Consider the following 10,535-nt stretch of genomic DNA (forward strand, 5'->3'; position numbering starts at 1 on the left):
CCGATGAAAGACGGTAACACGAGTTATCTACAACCGATTTGGATGGCAATTAAATAATAGGATAGGTATTTAGTCATCTTGGCCTATTTTTCACTGGTTGTGGCAGTTCTCTTTTTACTGATTTGTTTCATGCTCCTTTTGTGAGCTTTCTGAAACTTGAGACTTTGTTTTGGAACTTCAGATCAATAAAATGGCTTCATGTATTATTTTGATGCAGAGGCCGGGGCAAATCCTCCTTTCCAAAAAAAGAGGTACATACCACTACATTTCCAGGTTACAACACGTAAAAGATTTTACTTAGTACTACTAGAGAAGAAGACGAAGTCGCGTGTCCTGTTCTGCATGAGTGCTTCAGCCACATGTGATTAAAATTGACTCCATCCTGACCTCTTACAATGCTAGGCAGTTTGTCTGAAGTTGATACACCCGTTTAACCAAATTTTAGGGGAAATTGCTGCTGTCTTTGCTTTGTGATCAGGAATTATCATGTGTTCATTTATTGTGGCGAATTCGATTGTGGGTTTGCTAGACAAGTTACCTGCTTGTTCTCGTATCGCATCCTTCACAGTATTTACCTCCGAAGCTACAACAGATTTGCAGCTGATCATGGCATGGACTCGTGTGAGGGAAGATAGATGCTCGATGCCAAAACTCAAATTTCCATAGATACACAGTGATTCCCGTGCGCTGAAGTCGAGCGTCAGCCTCTGTAGCTCCTTCATGGCTCCTGGTGTGAACTCCAGCTCCGTCCCACCAGATCGGCATATGAGCGATAATACTTTCACACACTTAAAGCCATGGTCCATGCCGACTTTGCACCTGCCTTCTGGGTTCCATTTGAGTTGTGAGCTGAATCTTATGCCACCTGAAGAAACTAACTTGTGAAGGACTAGATGAGGCAAACCTCCCAGGGCACGGACAGCTTCATCTTCTAATCCAACAATTTTAATATCCAAGTGGGTAACGCTGACAAGAGAGGCCATCCTGTGTGCAGTCCGTCCGAGGACTGGAACCGAGATTTTCAGCTCAAATCTTCTGAGCTGATCAGATGGAGGGAACTCCAGCGGTATGTCAAGCAAACCAAAATCGAGGCAATCAAGTGATAGGCAAGTAAGCTTATTAGACCTTGTAACCTCCATGAGGAGAGTCCTGACACTCTCGTTATCATTAGATAAGTGTGACCCATCCAATCTTATGCCAAGGACCCTCAGCCGCTCCGACTTCCTCAAGAGCTCTGCCACTGAATCAATTGACCTGCTACTATAGACACCAACAGTTGATACTTCTTCTAATCCTTGCATTTTCAGGATTTCGCTAGGCAGTTTGACGGTGCCGTCAATTAGCAGATGTGCCAACATTTTCTGTTTAGCTATAGAAGTAGGCAAAGTGCTCAGCATTTTTGTCTTCCTCAAATTCAGGGTCTCCAGTTGCCCTAGTTCTCCGATTTCCTCTGGTAAAGAATCGATTGCAGTCTCTGCAGCCCCCAGGTATCTCAGCAGAACCAATCCCCCGATGCCTTGAAGATGGCGGCTTCTCAAATGATAAGTACCTTCCAGATCAAGTATACTCTTAAAAGTTTGAAGGATGGAAGAACAGGAGTCCCATCGATTTTTCCAGATAATGTGAGGCCCGAACGACCAGCCATCCCTTCAATATCACCCAACACGATCATAGATCGCACTCTAGATAAGTGCATAGCAAATGACGCCAAGGTGGCATCTCTGTCTTCGTCATTGTTGTTAAAGCAGTCCAGCGAGAATCGCCGAACCGTGTCTGTGCTCAAATGAGCACCACCAACTGTAACAAAGTTACCTTTGCTCGACAAAGAATTGATGAAATCAAGAATCACACCGCGAACGGTGCAACCCACAGGCTGGTCATCATTGCAGTTGAACACAGGCTGAATCAGTCTCCTGATGATGAGCTCTTTGAAGTAGAGCTGCCCTGTCTCCCACAAGCTTTTTTCGGCTCCTGTTTCTTTACCTCCATTTTCTTCATATCCTATGATTTCACCTCCTTCAACTCTCGTTTCTTCTCCTCCATCACCTCTTATTTCTTGAGCTCTTCTTTCATCATCTTTTCAAGGGATAAGTCTTTCAGCAATCCATAATCATATCAGACGACCCTTCTTGATGGTGCAACCTCCTCGAAAGACACTCAGGTACAGCAAGCAAGACCTCAAAGGCAAAGACAAAGCATCATAACTCATCTGCAGTGTCTTCATAATCCCATCTGATTTGGAATATTGCTCCACTGATGAGACAACAGATATCTCGGGCTCTGGTAGTTCTTTGCATTTTGCTGCTAATAAGCCAGCTGCAAGAACTAGGGCTAATGGCATGCCACCACACATTTTAAACATGTTTTTGGTTACTTCAGCATGATCAGCCGGCCATTCTTTTTGCCGAATTAATTTTAGGTATAATCTTGCAGACATCTCCTCGTTAAGTGGCTCAATCCGATAGATATCCATGGGATGTACAGAACAACGTTGAGCAACAGCACTGATGCATGTTGTTGTCAATACCCTGCTTCCATTATTCTCGTTGGGCAAAGCAGAATTGATAATTTTCCAAGCCTGTGTGCTCCATAAGCTATCAACTAAGATGAAATACCTGACATATTAAATGACAAATCAGTATAAGCTACTATGACAATTCAAAAAGTAAGATATGAGGGACGTTGCGAAAAATTCAAATATAAATATCCAACTTCACATACATAGAAATTCGCAAAGTTACAAATATCGGACGATTCACTGTTTAATGGCTACTCAACACCGACCGAGCAGCTACCCGTTACCGTTTTGGTTTTCAAATTGATTTATGTAACTTTTTTTACATGAAATTGATTTATGTAAGCATGTATCAATTTCTATTGCAGATTCCCTTAGAAACTTCCACGATAACCATGAAACAGAAAACATGCACCATCAATTGGCTGATGTCGAGAAATTTCTATCCCAAAACAATTTTCCTACTACGAAGAAAATGAGAGGGTTGTCGAATATTGGATTAAGGGTATATTTGGTTTGTACCAAAGTGTACCCTGTCAATTTTTCGGCTTTCGACCATGATCAAAACATTGATCTTTTTTTAGATATGGTCATACTAGAGCCAGGGACATTAGGGTGTGCCACCTAAAAAAAATCAGCATCAGACATGTGCTGTTGATTTGACCAAAAAAGCAGTATAGATACATTAATAAAAAAACTAAATCTTCGGGTGGACCGAGGGCCAAATTTTTGGCATGGCAATGCTCTTTTGCTAACTCTAGTTCATTCTTTTAGCCAATGTTGGCCAATCCATAGGCAAGAAAAGCCTTTACCAAAGTTTGGATAATCAATCTTTTGGTATGGCAGCCTTGGACAAAAACCAAGCACAACCTAAGATGAGAAGATCTAAGTGAATTTGACTACTTTGTAACAAAAGAACACCCAAGTATTGCCACCTGGATTTCGATCCTTGGTAGGCTGGGTGTACAACCACCCCTCTAACTAGTTGATTCTCTTCCCAAATGAAGTTTAATATATAAAAGTTCAGATGCCTAAGAAGTACATAGTACGTTGAACAAAACATATCTACCATTACGAGTGCTTTCCTCAAGACGTATTCTGGGCTGGGTACATGGTTTATTTCCCGAAATTTCAATTTCCTACTAAATAAAACACGTCAAGTCAAGAAACCTAGATAAGGAAGAGGTAATTAAACTGCAAGGCAGTACCTCTTTGTGGCGAGGTACTTCCAAAGCTCAGTGAGGAGTTTTTTCAGATCCGGGGCTGCGCCCCTTCCACGCCTAGGATCAATCTTCAGGTTCATTTTCTTTTCTGCAGAGGGGTTTACTTGACAAAGTATTTCCTGCAGAGTCTCCCTAATGGATGGTCTCCGGCCAAGAGTAACAAAAGCTCGGCACTCAAAGTTCCCTTGAATCTTTGAATAAACCTCCTTGGCAAGAGTAGTCTTACCAAGGCCTTCCACCCCGAGGATGGAAACCACCTTCCGCCTCTTCTCATGCTCACCAGTGAGATGCTTGACAAGCTCATCCATAGGAACTTCCATCCTGACAAGGGCAGTTCTCTCCTCGAAAAGTATATGTGAAGCAACTGTAACTTGGGCGTGGCCGGGTAAAGAAGCAGGATCACGAAGTTCAGACGGCACTTCAATAACAAGACCGTATCTTTCACAGAGCTCACACGCGTGCTCGATCTGGGCGTTAGAGTAGTCATTATGGTATACGACTTCTAGTCTAAGTCAGTTTTGTACCCCTATCCCAAGTCGGTTTGTATCCTCTTATATACTCTTGTATGCCGCACCAAATCATCAATAAGCAACAGTTTTATTCAGCTTTCATGGTATCAGATACCGGTCCCAGGGTTTAGGGTATGGCTCCGCCAACGCCACCGCCGCCGCCGCCGCCCGGCTACTTCGAGCGCCGGGCCGTACTCATCGCCAAGGCTGCCAACGCCGCGGCCGCTTCTCTCTCGGCCCTCACCATAGCTCCACAAAACTACCCTGCACCCATCCTCGCCGCACCAATATCTCTTGCTGACACAATCTCCGACGTCAACCCCTACATCCCCATAGTTCTTGATCTCGCCGCCCACAACTACTACCATTGGAGACATCTCTTCGATCTCCACCTCGGCCGCTGCAACCTGCGCTCGCATGTCGCCGCCAACTGTCTTCCCCGCCCCGACGATCCGCAATGGTTGAAAGACGATCTCGCGATCGTCCAGTGGTTCTACACCCGCATCACCACCGAGATCTTCAACATGCTCGATCACGACGGCGCCACCGCTGCCAACATCTGGCACTCCCTCCGTCAGCTCTTCCAAAGCAACACCGACGCTCGGAAAAACGCTCTCCACACCGAGCTTCGCAATATGGTGCAAGGAGACGCCCCGGTGAACCTGTTCTGCCAGCGCGTTAAGACCATTGGTGATGAGCTCCGCGAACTCAGCGATACAGTTAGCGACTCACAGCTAATCAATATCGTCGTCGTCGGCCTCAGCGAAGACTTTGACAAGCAAGCCTCGTTCATACCGATGATACGGCCCCCTCCTACCTTCGCTGAAGTTCGTTCCTTGCTACAACTCGCGGCGGAAACACAAGCTCGCAAGGACTCTCGCCCCAAGGTCTTTCATGCTGCGGCTTGTCCTCCTCTGTCGTCTACACCAGCGCCGCCTTCCATGCCGGCTCCTGCCGCCGGGCCGTCCGCATCGTCATCTGTTCAACCGCCCCCAGGCTGGCGTCCTAGTCCGAACTACCGCGGCAAAAACCCTATCTACAGGCCGCCGTCGACTCGTTCGGTTCCGCCTACGACATCACCAGCACGAGTCCTGCACCACCCACCAGTGCTCCATCTGCGGTTGCATGGCGGCCTCCTCATGATCCTTGGACGGGGCTTGTTCAAGTATGGCCCATGCCCTGGTCCGCTCCGTCCACCCTCGGTGCTCCGCCGGCATACTCAGGTGCCTGGCAACCCGGCCTTCGACCGCCTACTGGTGCTCCCGGGGTTCTCAACCCCCGACAGCCGGCCACTGCCTATCACGCCGCCCCGACGTATGCTCCTTATGTTCATTACACCACCGACGGCGGCGCCTACTACACACCTCAGCCGGCCCTGCTCCCGACGCCACCCCCACCACAGCCGGCCAATGCCTACTACACTCCCCAGCCGGCCCTACTGCCTTCATCATCGTATCCGCCGGCACTGCTTCCGACGCCACCCTCACCTGCGACGCCGAGCTGGGATCAAGCTGCCTTTCTCCAGGCCATGAATAACTTTGCTGCACAAGGAAACTCATGTACGGATTGGATCTTTGATTCAGGGGCCTCTAGTCATATGTCTGCATCTAGTAATTGGTTATCTTCTTGCACTAAATCTCCTTTCCCTTCCATTATCCTTGGAGATGGATCATCTATTCCTATATATTGTGTTGGTCAGGCTCAACTTCCCTCTTCCATCAAACCTCTTTTACTTCGCGATGTTCTAGTTGCACCCGCCCTCATTAAAAATCTTATCTCTGTTCGCCAATTTACTTGCGACAATCTAGTTTCGGCTGAATTTGACCCTTTTGGTTTATCTGTGAAAGATTACCTGACCAAGGCCGAGATCGCTCGCTTCAATAGCTCCGGTGATCTTTATTCTCTTAATGGAGTTCCTGCCGCCACCCCTCCAACATCCATGCTGGCCTCCGTCGATCTCTGGCATCGTCGCCTGGGCCATCCCAACCCCGCCGTCTTAGCTTCTATGCTTAGTGAATTTACCATACCATGTAATAGGGACTCTCATAATTCTGTGTTTTGCGAGTCTTGTCAATTAGGCAAACATGTGCGTCTTCCCTTTAGTTCCTCTAGTTCTTGTAGCACTTATCCCTTTGAATTAATACATTGTGATTTATGGACCTCTCCCATTGCAAGTGTTTCAGGTTTTAAATACTACCTTGTTATCCTAGATGATTTCACCCACTTTGTCTGGACTTTTCCTCTACGCAACAAATCCGAGGTCCATTCTCTTTTCCTTAATTTTCAACGCTATGTGTCTGTTCACTTCTTCCTCCCAATTCGCTTTATCCAATGTGACAATGGTCGCGAGTTTGATAACATTAAAAATCGTACTTTCTTCTTACAACATGGCATCCTGCTTAGGTTCTCATGTCCCTACACCTCCCCTCAAATGGTAAAGCAGAACGCTCTCTTTGCACCCTCAATGATATAGTTCGCACTCTCCTCATTCAATCATCTATGCCTCCCAAGTTTTGGGCTGAAGCCCTACACATGGCCACCTTCCTTCTAAATATTCGACCTTCTAAAACTAAACCCAACACTACTCCCTATTATTCCCTCTTTCTTTCCCACCCCGACTACTCCGCGGTTCGTGTTTTCGGCTGTCTCTGTTTTCCCAATTCCTACGCCACTTCTGCAAATAAATTGTCACCACGCTCTATCCCATGTGCTTTTCTCGGCTTCTCTGACGAGCACAAAGGCTATCGCTGTCTCGACCTTCACACCGGACACGTTCATGTCTCTCGTCATGTCACGTTTGCTGAGCATATTTTTCCTTTCTCACAACGCACTACTACACCATCCAACACCCCTAGCTCCGCAAACACCCCCTCTCCCCGTCCTTTCCAACTATATACTCCCCTACCTGCCGAACACAACTTATCACCACCACCATTAACACCCACCATAGCCAATCCCAACCATACACTCACCCCACCCGAGACGTCCCCAACACCCCTGACCCCTGCTCCCTCCCCAACACCCAGCCCTGCTCCCACTCCACCACCCAGCCCTGCTCCCACTCCACCACCCAGCCCTACTCCTTCGTCCGACTCTTCCGCTGCGCCGGACTCACCAGTACCCACCTTACCCCCTCGTGCTATTCCTACAGCAGCCCCGATTAATGATCATCGCATGCGTACTAGGGCCAAATCAGGATTTCATCAACCCCAAGACCGCCTAAACCTTCATACCTCCGTATCTCTCACTTCTCTTCCAAAGAATTACAAAACTGCTCTACTTGATCCCAATTGGGCCGCTGCCATGCAAGAAGAATATAATGCTTTACTTCAAAACAACACCTGGCAACTTGTTCCTCGTCCTCCCAATACCAATATTGTTTCTGGCAAATGGATTTTTCGCCAAAAGTTCCACTCCGATGGGAGCCTCTCACGATATAAAGCCAGGTGGGTTTGTCGTGGCTTTTCTCAGCAACAAGGAATTGATTACGAAGAAACCTTCTCTCCTGTTGTTAAACCTAGCACCATTCGCACCGTTCTTAGTGTTGTTGTCTCCTCTTCATGGCCCATTCACCAACTTGATGTTAAAAATGCTTTCCTCCATGGTTCCCTTCAAGAAACTGGCTACTGCCAGCAACCTCTGGGTTTTGAAAATCCATCCTTTCCAACTCATGTATGTCTTCTTCAGAAATCTCTCTACGGTCTTAAACAGGCCCCACGAGCTTGGTTTCAACGCTTCTCCTCCTTCATTCAAACAATAGGCTTCACTCCATCTCTCTCCGACACCTCTCTTTTTGTGTATCATCAAACTTCTGACACTGCCTATTTACTTCTCTATGTAGATGATATCATTCTTACCGCCTCCTCTCAAAAGTTCTTAGATCATATTGTCTCTCTTCTTAGATCTGAATTTTCTATGACTGACCTAGGACTCCTTCATCATTTCTTAGGCATTGCTGTTGTTCGAGATTCCACCAGCCTTTTTCTTTCCCAACGCCAGTATATTCTTGATCTTCTTAATCGTGCTGGTATGCTTGACTGTCAATCATCTCGCACTCCTGTCGATACTAGTTTTAAACTTTCAGCTACCGGTGAACCCTTTTCCGATCCTACTCTCTATCGTAGCCTAACAGGTGCTCTCCAATATCTCACCATTACTCGTCCTGAAATCTCTTTTGCTGTTCAACAAGCATGTCTCTATATGCATGATCCCCGGGTTCCTCACTATAATCATGTTAAACGCATTCTTCGGTATTTAAAAGGAACTCTTAATCATGGTCTCCACCTCAATAATTCTTCTCCAAACTCGCTTACCGCATACTCTGATGCAGACTGGGCTGGTTGTCCTGACACTCGAAGGTCCACTTCCGGTTTTTGTGTTTTTCTTGGTAACAATTTGATTTCTTGGTCTTCGAAAAGACAGGTTACAGTCTCACGTTCGTCGGCCGAGGCTGAGTATCGCGCTGTGGCACATGCCGTTGCAGATACAATCTGGATTCGGCAGTTACTCTTCGAGCTACACAGGCCTATTGAGCAGGCCACTATTGTCTACTGTGACAACATATCAGCAGTCTACATGACCAGCAATCCAGTTCAACACCGACGCACAAAGCATATTGAGATTGATATTCATTTTGTTCGTGAAAAGGTTGCTCTTGGTCAGGTTCGGGTGCTTCATGTTCCCTCTACGGCTCAGTTTGCTGACATTTTCACCAAGGCACTGCCTACTAAGCCGTTTCAAGATATCTGTTTCAGTCTCAACGTCGTCGAGCCTGCCGTTGATACTGCGGGGGGATGTTAGAGTAGTCATTATGGTATACGACTTCTAGTCCAAGTCAGTTTTGTACCCCTACCCCAAGTCGGTTTGTACCCTCTTATATACTCTTGTATGCCGCACCAAATCATCAATAAGCAACAGTTTTATTCAGCTTTCACTGGGCCTTCAATCTTTTCACTTCATCTTCTAAATCCAGTAGTTGGCCCCCTGTGTTTGGCATCGCCAGCATCTGATCGATCCAGTCCTCGATGTCGAAGACCAACTCCCTCACAATTTTCATCCACACTTGGACTTGCCAATTCAACACAACCACTTGGCTGAAACTCTCCAAAAGAATCATAAGATCCTTTTGTAACCCTTCAATTACAAGGGAGCAATCCTTTAGCTTGGTGAGCATGTAGACAACAGAGTTCACTGATCCTGCCGAATAGCTCACCATGGGCTGGCCCTCCATGATCTGCATACGTGGCTGAGCGTCAGCAAAACACATGAGCTAGCCAACTCTCAAAATAGACAATTTAAAAAAGAGCTGCCTAGTCTGTTGAACAAGGAATTCATAAATGCGTCAAGACTTGTAAGGATTAATTGATGAAGTCGACGTCTAAATTACCTGATATCTCAATTCTCAGCCAAAAAAAAACAAGGGCGTAACTGAGAATTGCGAAGGGGACATACCTAACCCAAAGCGTACGGCGCGGGCCGCGGGCGCGCGGCGTGTAGGCGTCGGCGGTGAGTTCGCGCGGCTCCAACCGACGAGGAGACGAGAGGAAGGGGGCTGAGAAGGAGGTTAGGAGAACCGTCTGCGGTCGATCGAGGAGAGAAGAAAGACCTAGGTCGTCATGGAGACTGGAGCAGGCATGGAGGCGGACGGATCAAACTGGATTCTATCAGTGCATACTGATTTTGGTGAATTTTAAATTCTACACATAAATCATTTGGTTGGTACTTTTCTAAAAAATGACTTGTTATGCTATATGGCATTGATGTCAACATATAGAAGCAGCTCCTTTCTCCTTTTCTTGACCGAAAAAAGCAGACACTCCTCTCCTCACTCACGCACCGCATGCCCCTCCGCATGCCCCTCCTATTCTCTCCACACAGCCAATCAGCCACCGGGTGTCGCCGCATCTCATCACCCCGCCACAGCGTCGCCGTCTCCATCTCTCCTATGCACCTCCCCTCCATGCCATGGCGAAGCGCGCCCGCTCCTCTCCCTGCCACGATGTGGCCCGCCTCCTTCTCCCTTTGACAACCTCTCGCGCCGCCGCCTCAGCACCGAGCCAGCCCACCAGTCTAGCATCCTGGGTAGCTGAATCCGTCCAGGAGGTGCAAAAGGGACTGCAACCCTCGATTAGTGCCAGCCACGTAGCTGACCCGTTCGTATGTGGGTTGGACAACCTCGGGCACAGTGGTGTGGTGCTGCGATTGAAGGAAATATGCCCTAGAGGCAATAATAAAGTTGTTATTTATATTTCCTTATATCATGATAAATGTTTATTATTCATGCTAGAA

General features: G+C 47.1%; 1 pseudogene; it reads right to left on the reverse strand.

Annotated features, from left to right (window-relative positions):
• Window positions 1-441: 441 nt before the first annotated feature.
• Window positions 442-9,634, reverse strand: LOC109769953 (disease resistance protein RGA5-like; annotated as a pseudogene).
• Window positions 9,635-10,535: the final 901 nt, after the last annotated feature.

The sequence above is a fragment of the Aegilops tauschii genome, chromosome 6, assembly GCF_002575655.3.
Source record: "Aegilops tauschii subsp. strangulata cultivar AL8/78 chromosome 6, Aet v6.0, whole genome shotgun sequence".
Taxonomy (NCBI): Eukaryota; Viridiplantae; Streptophyta; class Magnoliopsida; order Poales; family Poaceae; genus Aegilops; species Aegilops tauschii.